This window comes from Macadamia integrifolia, chromosome 11, assembly GCF_013358625.1.
Source record: "Macadamia integrifolia cultivar HAES 741 chromosome 11, SCU_Mint_v3, whole genome shotgun sequence".
Lineage (NCBI taxonomy): Eukaryota > Viridiplantae > Streptophyta > Magnoliopsida > Proteales > Proteaceae > Macadamia > Macadamia integrifolia.
This window is the reverse complement of record NC_056567.1, coordinates 5,685,058-5,699,649: the sequence shown is the minus strand read 5'-3', so window position 1 is coordinate 5,699,649 and position 14,592 is coordinate 5,685,058. Positions and strand designations below refer to the sequence as shown.

Below are 14,592 nucleotides of genomic sequence, written 5' to 3'. Positions count from 1 at the left end.
AAACTTCTTTGTCCCGTTTTAGTTACTTTCTTCATTCATACAATATGATACAATGACATTATGGGTTAAATTAAATCTTGGCCACAATGGAAGTCCATGTGCAACCCAAAATATTAAGCAGGTGGCATTCTTTTCTATCAATACATGTAATTTTCCTGTGTAAAAAAAAAAAAAAAAAAACAACAACAACAAAAAACAAAAAAACAACAAAAAAACAAAAAAACAAAACAAAACAAAAAACTTAACATTTTCAATTCTAAATTTCAATAATTCCATTTATTACAATAGAGAACTCAAAAGTGAATGCATTTCCAATGTAAGAGAGAAACAAGACTTGTTCTTCAAAGATGAGTTTTTCTTTTGGCTTTGTGCTCTCTCTTTTGGCTATACTGTTCTCTATCATATTCTTGTTACACAAGAAACTCAATGACAACGATAAGAAACTCCCTTGACTGGGAGAAACACCTGCATTTTACAAAGCACAATAATATTCAGGGTTAGACTCAGGGCGGGTTAGGGTCAGGCTAGGTTTTCTATGCCTTAACCCAGGCCTAGCCCAACCCCACACAAGGTTGGGTCAGGTTGGGCTAGGTTGGCCCTCAAAATCGGGTTAGACATGATTCAGACTCAGGGCGGGTTCGGATCGTTAGGGCTAAACTTACACCCCTATTGATGGCTCTTGCATACCACTGATTTAATCTGAAATTGGTAATAAAGAGGCCCACTTCCAAAAAATTGTAAGAAATCCCCAATTAATCATACAGCAAGGTCTCCTCTCTCCTCTTTAGAGAATCAGAAAAAGGAAATAAACAAAATTAACGTTCAGACATGCCATTGACACAGGAAGTATCACAAATACATGAGAGCCCACCTTTAACATTGCATTAGCGAAAATTGAGTCGTCCCATTCTGGGCAACTCAATATTCTGCTTTGTCTCAGATGAAAAGTCTGTATTTTATATGTTCTATTCTTAGCCAAATATCTCGGTCGATTAGGGTTGCATTCCCTTGTACTCTCTTGTATAAATAATCCTATTATTAATGAAATACATGTGACATTAACATTCAAAACCTTGTGTTAACATGTTATCAAAAGCCACAAAGGCCTACACCTATTCACCCTAATCGGTCTCATCTTCTCCCTCTCTTCCTCCCTCCCTCCCTCCTCTTTGTTACTCGACCCTAGGCCACCATGTCTGCCCTTGCTACTCCGGATGGGCACTCCGCCACCTATAGTGTCACCACCAGCCCCTCCCCTTCTCCACCCACCTTTGGATCGGCCAACCACTTTCTATCCCTATGCCTCATGGGCTGCTTCTTGAAAGGTCATATAATGTGACTTTTCAAGCATACTCTGATGCTGATTGGGCGAGCAGCAATGCTAATAAGCGCTCCACTAGTGGTTATGCAATTTTCCTAGACCAAACTTGATCTGATGGAACTCTAGGAAGCAAGAGATTGTGGCACGCTCTTCCACTGAAGCTGAATATAAATCCTTGGATGATGCATCTGTTGAGCTTGTTTGGCTTGAGGCCTTGTTCAAGGAACTCGCTTTCCATTACGTGGCCAATGCTTCTCTGGTGTGACAATATAGGGGCCACATATCTCTCTGTGAACCCTGTCTTCCATGCTCATACTAAACATGTGGAGATTGATTTCCACTTTGTTTGTGAACGGGTCACAAATCACCTACTCTCTATTCAATTTATGTCAACTCATGATCAGCTCGCAGATTTCCTCACAAAGCGGCTGCCTACAACTCGTTTTCAGTTCATGCACGACAAGTTGAAGATCCGTGAACCCGACTCTCCAAGGGCTGGATGCCATTTCCCTTCACACTTGAAAATAATCAAGAAATCTCCTTGCATGAGAAATATAGTAACAGAACTTATCAGACTGATGAACTTAATTTAAAATCCTAATTAACATGAAGTATAAGAAGATTAATATGACCAAGACTGATTTATTATGGTCACTAAAAAAACCCAACACGTGCAGAAAGAATGACATAGATGTACTATGTACTATAAACGCAATACATTGAACTGATTTATTATTGAAAGGTAGGGTCAAAGATCCGGAAACCCTGTGTATCAAAAAAAAAAAAGTATTATTGAAAGGTAGGGTTTTATAGAGAGGGGTTTTAATATCTTGTGAGACCAATTGATATAGTGGAAAAGCTTATAAGAAGAAAGTAGGGAAGGGAAAATTAGCTTCCTTATGGAAACTAGGATTTGGAGGATAGATGTGAACACCTAATTAGATTTGACTGACCTAATCTATTGGTTTTTTCGTAAACCCCTTATATATCATTATATTGGTTCACCTGTTGTCATTCCTCCACCCATGATGTTGAAGGGCTCTATTTGGTCATTGATTAAGTCGTTGAAGAGGGATAAAGTCCTATAATAGTGATTTTACACTATTGTACAGTTTTGTCTTAAAAAATATCTTTGAATTAGGAATTAAAAAATGAATGCCAGTGATTTCTATTTACTGATATATTGATTGAAACAACAGAGAATCCAATAATCAATCAATAGAAAATGCTTGCAGAAGAGAAAGGGAGATGATGGAAGAAGATGAAAGGGAAATCCCAAAACCACGTTATACTATGAAATTCTTCTGTGGCGGTTTAAGTACCCCCACCTAACTGAGGGGGTTGTACTTAATGGGACAGGTTTGTCTAGGGGTGTAAGTTTGGCCTTACCGGGTTGAATCTGACCTAGCCCGTCTTGAGCTCGAATAAGGCTTGGACTAAGATTTCTCGCCCAAAGTGTGGGTTAGGGGGTGAAAATTTGCTTGAGCGTGACTCAGTCTGACCCTATATGTAAAAATTCTATTAGGGTTTCTGTTTCTTGCTTTGTCTCAGGGCTTTAAGGTTATTTTCCGCCACTTGGTCCCAACCTAACCCTACATATATAAATCTCTTTGTTTCTTACTATGTCTCTTGGCTTTAAGGTTATTTTCTGCCGCTCGGTGCCGACCTACTCCTATGTATATAAATCTATTAATTGGGGTTCTTTGTTTCTTATTTTGTCTCTTGGCTTTAAGGTTATTTCCCGCCGCTTCGTCCCAACCTAACCCTACGTATATAAATCTATTAGGATTCTCTGTTTCTTACTTTGTCTCTTGGGTTTAAAGTTATTTTCCGACGCTTGGTCCCAACCTAACCCTATGCACATGAATCTATTAGGGTTCTTTGTTTCTTGCTTTGTCTCTTAGCTTTAAGGTTATTTTCCGCCGCTTGGTCCTCCTTTTCTCCAAATCGATCGTTGCTCCCCCTCTCTGTAGATCACCACAACCTAGACTAGGGTGTGCTTCTCTCTCTCTCTCTCTCTCTCTCTCTCTCTCTCTCTCTCTCTCTCTCTCTCTCTATGTGTGTGTGTGTGTGTGTTGTCTTGGCAATTGCATCTTCCAAATCCTTAATGGAATTCTTCCAACCTACAGAGCAATCGAAGGTCCTCCCATTTACCGATTATAACTCTGAAACCCATAAAATTGTTGAATACTATACATATATAGCGGAGGTACACAGCACGTCCTTGGATGCATCACCATCGTAAGTTTCATCTTTGCGCTTTTCCATGGCTACTCCTGAATTGAGGTAATTACTAGTTGTTGGCTGAAACCCAATCTCACAGCCAAAGGGATCGGATTAGAATCTCTTGCATTCGAAATCACTGTACAAAATCCCTCTTCTTTTACTCGTTCTTCATTTCCATTTAGTTGCATGAATAAAGATATAAAATTGAAAGGAAAGTTTTTTACTGGAATGTTATTTAGCATGGTTTTTTGTCAGTAGTAAAAAATCTTTTGAGAAAGTTGTTTAATTGACAATCCAAATAGATATCTGTGTACGTAGTTTCCATTTGCTCCAATCATATTCTTCTGAGATCTTTGATGGGTATTCCTTTAATGTGAGATACCATTGGAATTTAGAATTTGCAAGTTGTAATGGATTTGTGGATTATAGTCTTTTTAGAACTTACAAGAATATCAATGTTTGTAGATTATGTAGGAATAAAAAATGTAATTGTGATAATCTACTCTTACTAGATTGTAGATTTATTTATTTATTCATTTATTCATCTTTTTATGTCTTATGAATTCATTTCCTTCACTGTAATGATTCCCTCTCCAAGTCCTTTGTTCTCTTGTGTATTGAGGAGTTTGGTTAGGGATTACTAGGATCATTAATCAGGGTCAACTGGGCCCAACCTAGCCTTATTCAGGGCCAATCAAGGCCAGGATGGGCTGGGCCTAGGCTGGGTTTTCTCAGTCTGACCTTAAGACCTTGTTGGGCCTAGCGTAGCAAAAGGGGCTCACGTAAGGGTTGGGGTTTTAAAAAATCCACCCCAACTTGCCACTGTTTCACCCCTAGTTTTGAACTATTGATGTTAGGATGGATTACTTAGTGGGGCGGGAAATAAAACCAGTCTCAAAATCATCTCACCCTAGTAAGTAAGACCCCGTTTTGTTTAGAAGAAAGTTTGGGGTTTGAGAGTCTGACGTGTGAGGAACAATAGAAAAGTAAAGTGAAGATCCAAGGGTAGAAAACTAGCTCCCGCCGCTATCGATATTTAGAGGTGAAAATAATAAACCACCACTAATTGCTTATGGTTTTCTTCCTTTCAACTCCTTCAATTGTGTTAAAATGTTACCACAACTAGAGATCCATAGTTAGTAGCGGATATATTAAGCTGCCATAGCAAAAAGTCTTGTGGAAGTTCTTATATTTTTATCTTTGTAATTCTACTTCCAAGTTTTCAGCCATTATAATAAGTCCCAAAATGTCAACACACTTCTGAAAACCTTACCTTTCAGTTTGTCATCAACTCGACTTAATATCTTAGGGTTTCATATCACAACTAACCTTTTGGTAGACATATTACATCTATACCATTACTCATGATGAAAATAGCTACCACGTATTGGGTTCTTTAGTGACCCTAGTGATTCACTCTTGGTTATATCAATATTCTTATAGTTTATGTTTATTAAGAGTTTAAATTAAGTTCATCAGTGAAACAAGTTTTATTACTACACTTCTCAGTCTTTGCCAAGGAGAGTTGAGCTCATGTGGGTTTCATTTTGCATCATAACCATGCATTGGAAAAGGTATAACAGCGCTATTCTTTTTTGGCTAGAAATTCAGTGAGCTTTATGTAAAAAGAAAATTATAGAAATTACATTACTTCAAAACTGGAAAAAAAAAAAAAAGGGGGTTTCAAAAGCCCCCACCTTCAGCATTGCTATTAGCAAGGGCACTCGAACCGTTAGTAAAAGAGAAATATTGGTCTTGACCCTGCATTATCCTCAATTTCTATTCTTGCAATAGAAAGAAAAGAAGCATTGAGGTTTGAGATATCAGATTTTGCTGCATCTTATGCAAGGAAATCAGCAATTGAGTTGGCTTCTCTATAACAATGAGTAATCTTTCTGCTTGTAGAAGTCATGAACAGCTGACCTGCAATCCAATCTTGCGTTGCATACTAAAGGATAGATTTTGCTTGAATTGATAGGACCACCGCCGCCGAGTCTGATTCAATCCAAAGCGATCTCACTCCCATCTCCATGGTCATTTTTATACCTTCAGTGAGAGCATGATATTCTGCAACATAGTTTCTAGAGAGTCCCAGGAAAAAACTTGAAAGAGCCAACCATCCTTCCCATGTAGTCTCTTAGAATTCCACCTGCTCCAGCCCTTCCCGGGTTGCCCAGGGAACAACACTTTCAGGAACGAGGAAATATATCAAATCCAAGGAGATCCAAGAACAATATAATCCATATATAAGATTGTAAACAAGTAAAGGTCAGATAAAATACCTATTTCAAATTGAGGGAGTGATCCAAATGTGCGGCAAGTCAAATGGATTAATATCAAATGGAAGGTAAGGACCAATATTTCCAGTCTTGACATTGTTAATACCCTTTTCAGGATATTCAGGAACCTTGGAATTTGAAAGTTTGTCATCACTGAAGTATATTGGGTTCCATTGCAGCCCTTTACATTGAGTAGTTGAAACTGATTTAGAAGGAGTTCCCTATGAACAGAACTTGATCATCAGCTAGAACGGGCACTCTTTCCCACATATATTCAGCAACACTTACACAATATTCTCTTCCCTAGCATTTTTTTCTTTGAGAATTTTCTACTAACCTGAAAATCTCAAATCTTACTGTTTTCCTAAGCACTTCCCTCTTGATCCTTAAAACCAATAACAAGTTCTCTTGTAATTCTATAGGTAACATTCTACCTGGTATTGATCATGAACCCTAGAAAGATCTATTGGGAAATAAACTTTACATTTTTGGACACTAGGGTTGTAACTTTCCATATTGATACACCAAAAGCTCCCCAGTCCCTGATATTACATAAATCTCACCCATGTATACTATAAGGCTACCTATAAACAATCCATGATCATCCAATTTCATGACATTCCAAGACTTAGAACCGAGCTTACAGACGCTTAGTTCAGTCATCGTAGAGTTTAAAGAAATAGCAGGACAGCTACCGTTGCACTCGTTGAAGTGATCTCAAAAGGATTGGTGAGTAAGATCACCTTTGAGATGTCAACCCCAGATTTCTTGAGGATTGAAAATTTAACTTGTGATCCTGTGAAGGGATTCAATTGAAAGGCAGAATAAGGGTAGGGTGAACACATTACTAACCAACCTTGAGAGCATCCAACACATTTTACAGCTTGACATTCTCAGATTCGGTTCATCTGCACACCATAGAGATCAGTTTCGAACAATACTAGCAGACGCCGGAGCCTCTCTTCATATCCATACAAACCAATGGTTCTCTTTGAGTACAATGTGAGCAAAGGAACCTTTAGTTTCTTCAAGTTTGAGGAGAAAAAGTTTTATTGGATCAACATTGAAGAACCTCAAGCTGTAAAATGTGTTGGATGCTCTCAAGGTTGGTTAGTAATGTTGTTGCCCTACCCTCATTCTGCATCTTTATTGAATCCCTTCACTAGAGCACAAGTTAAATTTCCAATCCTCAAGAAACCTGGGGTTGACATCTCAAAGGTGATCTTACTCACCAATCCTTTTGAGATCACTTCAAAGAGTGAAAACTGTAGCTGTCCTGCTGTTTCTTTAAACTCTTCGATGACCGAACTAAGCGTCTGTTAAGCTCGGTTATAAGTCATGGAGTGTCATAAAATTGGATGATCATGGATTTTTTATAGGTAGCCTTATAGTATGCATGGGTGAGTTGTATGTAATATCAGGGACTGGGGAGCTCTTGGTGTATCAATATGGAAAGTTACAACCCTAGTGTCCAAAAATGTAAAGTTTATTTCCCAATAGATCTTTCTAGGGTTCATGATCAATACCAGGTAGAATGCTACCTGATAGAATTACAAGAGAACTTGTTATTGGTATTAAGGATCAAGAGGAAAGTGCTTAGGAAAACAGTCAAATTCGAGATTTTCGGGTTAGTAGAAAATTCTAAAAGAAAAAAATGCTGGGAAAGAGAACATTGTGCAAGTGTTGCTGAATATATGTTGGAAAGAGTACCCTTTCTTGCTGATGATCAAGTTCTGTTCATAGGGAAATTCAGATCCAAATCAGTTTCAACTACTCAATGCAGAGGGCTGCAAGGGAACATAAAAATACTTCAGTGATGACAAACTTCTAAATTCCAAGGTTCCTGAATATCCTGAAAAGGGCATCCACAATGTCCAGACTGGAAATATTGGTCCTTATCTTCCACTTGATCTTTATCCATTTGACTTGCCGTACATTTGGATCACCCCCTCAATTTGAAATAGGTATTTTATCTGACCTTTTACTTGTTTACTTTGAATCTTATATATGCATTATATTGTTCTTGGATCTCCATGGATGGATATATTTCCTTGTTTCCTGAAGTAGTGTTATTCCCTGGGCAACCCGGGAAGGGCTGGAGCTGGTGGAATTCTAAGAGACTACATGGGGAGGGGGCTCTTTCAAGTTTTTCCCGGGAGTGTCTGAAAACTATGTTGCGGAATTTCTTGTTCTCTCCGAAGGTATAAAAATGGCGATGGAGATGGGAGTGAGATTGCTTTGGATTGAATCAAGACCAAGATTTTCACTTTCGCTAATGGTTCAAGTCCCCCTACTGATGGCAATGCTAAAGGTGGGAGCTCTTGATCCCAGTTTTTTTCAGTTTTGAAGTCATGTACTTTCTATAATTTAATCTCACTGAATTTCTAGTAAAAAAAAATGGTGTGTTGTTTTGCTTTGACTAATGCATGGTTATGATGCAAAATGACTCACATGAGCTCAACTCTCCTTGGCAAGGACTGACACCTTACCGTTAAGGAGTCATTAGTTCAACTCTCCAAAACTAATTGCATGAGAAGTGTTGTAATAAAACTTGTTTCACTTATGAACTTAATTTAAATCTTCATTAACACAAACTATGAGAATGTTAATATAACCAAGAGTGAATCACTAGGGTCACTAAAGAACCCAATACGTGGTAGCAATTTTTATCATGAAGAATGATATAGATGTAATATGTCTACCCAAGGTTAGTTCTGATATGAAACCCAAAATTTTATATCCAATTGGTGACATATTGAAAGGTAGGGTTTGTACAAGTATGTTGACATTTTGGGAGATGGTATTATTATACTGATGAGGAGGGGCTCCATTTTTTCAGGAAGAGATTTTTTAAGCGATTCTTGGGTGATGAAGAAAGGGAGCGGCATGCTTGAAGGACGAGGGGTGCATGAGGAAGATGAGAACGATGGTGGTGCTAGGGAGGATCCTAATCGGAGTCCAATAATTCAGGAGTCTGTGGCGATGGTTTAGGGTGTGGCTGGTCTGTCGGCTCCTAAATGTTCTTAGACAAGGGGAGTGGGAAATGCTACTTGGCTTGCGATCAGTTCTCTTCCTAAACCAATTCAAGCAAGTAACATAAGGAGGATTGTAATCCCTCAGTAGGATTACGGATCCAAAAGAAAATTTTAATTTATTTATTTTTTATTTTTTCCCTAATAGGGCATGTTAACTTTCGATTGATTTCTTTGGAGGCTCTGTGTCAAGAGGCCACTGAAAAGTGGAACTTGAGTCAAGGGGTTTTAATGCATCCTCTAGGGAAGGGGTATGTTATCTTTCAATTTCATTGTGAATGAGACAAGTCCGCCGTTTGGTGAAGGAGTCCTCTTAAAATAGGTGATCAATTGATTCCCTTCCAGCATTGGAAACCAGATTTCAATATTCATGAGAAGCAGGTTTGGGCGAAACTCGTCTGGGTGTGCTTTCTTGATCTCCCCCTTGAATATTGGTATGAGAACGTTCTTCTCTCTATAAAAAAAGCAGTAGGCCTCCCGATAGCCTTGGATCATCACACTAGGCAAGGCTTGATGGGATATTTTGCAAGGGTTCTAGTAGAAGTGGATGCATATGAAATGGCTCTTGTATTGAAGAGGTTCAAGTGGAATAGTTGGAACCTAAAACTACAAAAGTTTATGGGTTCAGAAAAAAGGTGTTGTATGAGGATCGGATTAGTCGTTGTGATTTCTGCAAGAGATTGGGTCACCAAGTAGGGGACTATAGGAAAAAGAAAATGGGGAGGAAAAACAAGCTACGCTAGACAAGGCGGTAGGCATCCCAGGTGCAGTTTACATAGAATATGAAGTCAACACGGGAAGAGTCAACTCGTTGGAAGGGAGGTTACCTTCAGAGTATAGGTCTCTTTATGATTTGCCTTCAATAAATCACTCCTTGGATTCTAATCAAGGCACTTATATTGGGGATAAAATCCATATAGTTTTGGATACTCTTGAGATGAATCACCCTATTATGGGAAAGTCAATCACGCAAGAGCTGGTTGGGTCATCTAATGTAGGTCTTCCTAATTTAGAGGAGGGTGAGGTGGTTGGGTCTGGGTCAAAAACAGATTCGGGTGGTTCTGACCCATCTAAGGATGAGGTGGAAGAGAGTTCCTTTCAACAAGTGGTAGTGGACCAAGTAGGAGGACCGTATGAGGTGGTGATTGGCTTAGTTCCCTCATCTTCTTGGACAAGGAGAGAGGCATCTGTTGATGGAAAAGGGGTGGTGGAGCTCATTTGAGATGAGGTCGGATGCCTAGTTTAGCTCTATCCCAGTCCATTTAAGGTGATTCTCTGGTTTCTAATTTTCTTGATGCGAAGGTTAGGAATGGTAGAGTGGCGATGAACTTCCCTGATGTGGATGTGATTGATAAGGCTATCTCGGATCACGACCCTTTGTCCCATCCATTGTAGCACATGTGTCGTCCAGGGCATGAGGGGCATGATGACTTGACGTCATCCTCACCTTCCTCCGGCTTATCACGCAGTCTGTTCAGGGTTCCAAACTCAACGATGGCAACTAAACATGAGGGTTGCGCTCCATTGTAGACTTAACAATACCTTACGAACAGCTGACGGCCACCATGCACCACCTGTTCTGCATTCCCGAAGGCCCCCTCTCTTTCAAGAGCATTCACGGCATGTCAAGCCCTGGTAAGGTTCTTCGCTTTGCATCGAATTAAACCACATGCTCCACCGCTTGTGTGGGCCCCCGTCAATTCGTGATGAACTTCCCTGAGGTGGGGGCGATTGATAAGGTTGTCTCTGCTTGTGCGAAAGGGGCAACAAGAATGTCCAAGGGAGGAAACCAAAGTAAGAGGTGAGGTGGTCAGACTAAGAATTCTGACAATGCACGGTAATTAAATGTTATCCGATGCATATTTTTTTCTAGAACATAAGAGCTGTGAAGAGGGTTGCTGGTGCTAGGGCCTTCAGGATAATGTTAAGGGAGCATTCCCCCAATATTGTATATTTAGCTGACCCCCTATAGTTTAGATCAGTAAATTCCCATATCTTTTAGTGACCAAGTTGGGATTTGCAGTGGATTTTATTCATAATCATCGTGTTGACAAAATGCCAAATCTCTGGATTTTATGGAAGCAAGATATAAGTCGTTCATCAGTTATTTCTATGTCTGATCAGCAGATTTCAGTGGTGGTTGATTGGTATGGAAGCAAGGTGGGCTTTTCTTTCATGCATGCAAGCAGCTTTAAGGTCTCGCGATTGGAGTTGTGGATGGACTTGGGATTAATGGGGTTGTCCACAATTCCATGGTCTATTGTCAGTAAATTTGATGCTACCTTGCTGTCAAATGAAAAAAGGGGTCCTGGTAGATTTAATGTTAGTTCGGCAGTAGAATTCCAAGCCATGGTGGATACTTGTCTATTAATTTTGGTTCCCTCTCAAGGAAAGAAATTTACTTGAACATATAATTGTAGGAGAAGTCATGTGGCTGTTGTGCTAGATCGAATCTTTTGTAATGAAAAGTGGCTAAATTTTTTCAGGAATATCTCTCAACATGTGCTTCAGAGTACAGTGTTAGGTCATGCCCCCCTTTTGATCCTTTTAGATGTGATTCCCAAACCTGGTAAGATTCCTTTCAGGTTTCATGGTTTTTGGATGGAGGTCAAAAGTTTTAAATTAATCGTCAATGAAGCCTGGAGGCAAGATGTTAGAGGCAACCCAATCTATGTTCTGACTTAGAAGTTGAAGCATGTAAAGTTGTTAATCAAGTCGTGGGCGAGACAAGTTTTCCCAAACTTGGATAAATAAGTGGAGTCAACATCCCAAGTCCTGAATTCAGTGTAAGAAGAAATTGAATCTTCAGGAATGTCTGATGAGTTTGTTTAATAAAGAAGTAGATGCCAAAACTGCTTTTCTAAAGGCTTCTCAAATGCAAGTGAAGTTATGGTCTGAGAAAGCAAAGCAGAAATGGATGAAAGATGGGGATCAAATTCCAAATATTTTCACCTTTGAAGTAATAATGAGGCACTCTCAAAATCACATTCGGTCTTTAAGAAAGAGGATGGGTCTTAGATCTCTGATCAGCAAACATTGGCATCCTACGTTTTAGACTTTCATGAAAATTTTCATGGAGCAGCTCAGCTCTTTCCTCACATGGACCTTCTCAAGTGTATTCCTCAGGAACTCGTGGAAGGTGACAACTTTTTTTTCTAGAAGCTGATCCTTCCAGTGAAGAAATCAAAAAGGCAGTTTTGGACCTTGATCCAGAAAACTCTAGGTCCGAACAGTTTTTCAAGTAATTTCTTTGGAAAGGTCTGCGATATTCTTGAAATGAATTTTTGCAAAGTTGTTTCTCCTTTTTTTTTTTTTTTTTTTTAAGGTGTGTAAGTTTCCAAATGAGGTGAATAACTGTTTTGTCACACTTATTGCAAAAATAAAGGGAGCCTCCTCTCTGGACAAATATCGCCCAACCTATATGTGGAATTTTTTCTGCCAAAAACTATATAAGATCCTAGCTTCCAAGTGACCCATCTACTTCCTCGTCTCATTTTTGAGGAATAGGGAGCTTTTCAAAAAACTTTAACTCACTTTCTTGGGATTTCCTTTATGCTACATTGAGTAAATTTGGTTTCTCCTCTAAATGGATTTCCTGGATCCATGTGATTCTATCATCCTCAAGAATCTCAATTCTGGTAAATGGCGGCTTAGTAAGTTATTTTGGAGCAGTGCATGGACTTCATCAAGGTTACCCGATCTCTTCGATTCTTTTTGTCTTGGTAGAGAAAGTTTTGTATAGAGGATTGAGAAAATTGGTTAAGGGGAAAGTTAAAGTTTCTTCCGAGTCCAAGAGGGGCTTTTACTCCATCTCATATTTGGGTTGCTGATGATACTTTTGTTTTTATGAATGCGTCTATAAATTAAGTTACACATCTACAAAGTTTCTTATTCAAGTATCAAGAGTTCTCAAGGCAACATATTAATCTGGACAAGAGTAAAATCATCTTTGGGAAAGTGGCTCCGCATATAAAACATTTCATTTCCGAGCTTTTGGGAATTCCATGTTCTAGACATCCAACGAAGTATTTGGGAGTGGATATTTTTAAAGGGAGGGTGACTAAAACTCAATTGCTTCCATTAATGGACAAAATAAAGTCTAGGCAAGCTGGTTGCAAGGGAAAATTTCTATTTCCGACAAGTCGTCTGGAGTTAGTTAGATCAGTGATCTTAGACATTCCAATCTATCATTTTGCGGTTTATTGGTGGCCTCAATGTACCAACAAGATTGTGGAGCGATGGATGAGAAATTCTATCTAGTCTGATGACATGGAGAAACAGAAGAAGATTGTGGTTAAATTAGATAACATCTGTAAGCCTAAACAAGAGGGTGGACTGGGGATCAGAAAGTTGCGAGATGTTAATAAAGTGTGCTTGAGCAAGCTGACCAGGCAGATCAAACATGGAGACTATTATAAATAAGTTTTTCAAAGCAATATTTGTAAAGAGTGATGGATCGCTATGGGATATAAATCTTCTTCTATCGATAGATAGCTTGATGTGAATACTATTGCAAAGGAATCGAATCTGGATATGAGCTTATTTGGGCCAGTGAAAATGAAGCTTTCAGATTTTTTTTTTCTTCTGAAAATATATGGTATTTCCCTTCTATGGATTCAAAACTTTTACAAGTGACTTTCGAAAGAGCAAAGCTGATCCATGTGTCAGCATTGGAGATATCTATCATTAGAGTCTTTCCTCCTCAGGTGTTTTTTCTATCTGTTCGTCTTAGGAGGAAATAAGAAAGAAAAAACCCAAAGGTTCCATGGTACTCTCTTATCTAGAAATCTAAAATTCAGCCTCGTCAAACTGCTTTTGGATGGATGCTGGCTCAAAACAGGTTGCCAACAGATGAGAAGGTGCGTATGCATGGAGTTCAAATGCCGTCCAAATGTGAGCTCTATGGTTGTGCTGAAGAGTCCATTTATTCTTAAATTGTAGCTATGCTACTCCTCTGCGGCATCAGTTCTAGTGAATATTTAAATATTCATTGGCCCACTTTCAATAGAATGGAAGACCTCTTTAGATGGTGGAAGCAGAAATCAAAGATCACGACTTTTAAAAGTGTGTAGGTCTGTGGTGTTATTCTTATTCGCTACTTCCTATGGATGAAGAGAAACGCAAGATGCCATGAAGGTACAGCGAAGTACTTTTGGCAATCTTTCTCTATGGTCAAATGTGAAATCAGTTCAATCTCTCTAGTCCATTCATGCACAACCTTTCGATCTTGGATCTGTTATGTGCTAGGCGAGTCGACATCCCAAGGGTTCATTGTAAGAGAAGAGAAATTGTGGAAGTTTTTTATGCCCTCCCCCATCAGGCTGGCTCATGAATACTGATGGCTGCTCAATAGGTAACCCAGGGAAGGCAGAAGTTGGTAGAATTCTCAGAAATGAGAAAACTGAGTTGGTTTTTAATTTCAAAGATTTTATTGGTGTAAAGACAAACTTTGAAGCTGAAATTTATGCCGTAATTACAGACATTAAGTATGCAAAAGCTAAAGGGGTTCAGACATTATGGATAGAATGTGATTCAATAGTAGTGGTTAACCTTCTCATAAGAGGTTTGGTGCCTTGTTCCATTAATCAAAGATGGAGGGGTCTTATTTCTTTCCTGGAGTTAGTGGAGTGGAAGATCACCCATTGTTTCCGTAAGGCCATTCCCATAGCAGATTTCCTAGCTAGAACAGCTGCTAGACATGATCTTTTTGATGCATTAGTGATTTGGCCTGCAT

At 39.1% G+C, this 14,592-nt stretch overlaps 1 long non-coding RNA gene across 1 annotated transcript; it reads left to right on the top strand.

Annotated features, from left to right (window-relative positions):
* The first annotated feature begins 2,978 nt into the window (after window positions 1–2,978).
* LOC122093617 lies at window positions 2,979–9,003 on the top strand. The gene is made up of 2 exons (XR_006144502.1): window positions 2,979–3,562; window positions 8,666–9,003. It is a non-coding gene; the product is annotated as an uncharacterized LOC122093617 (long non-coding RNA).
* Window positions 9,004–14,592: the final 5,589 nt, after the last annotated feature.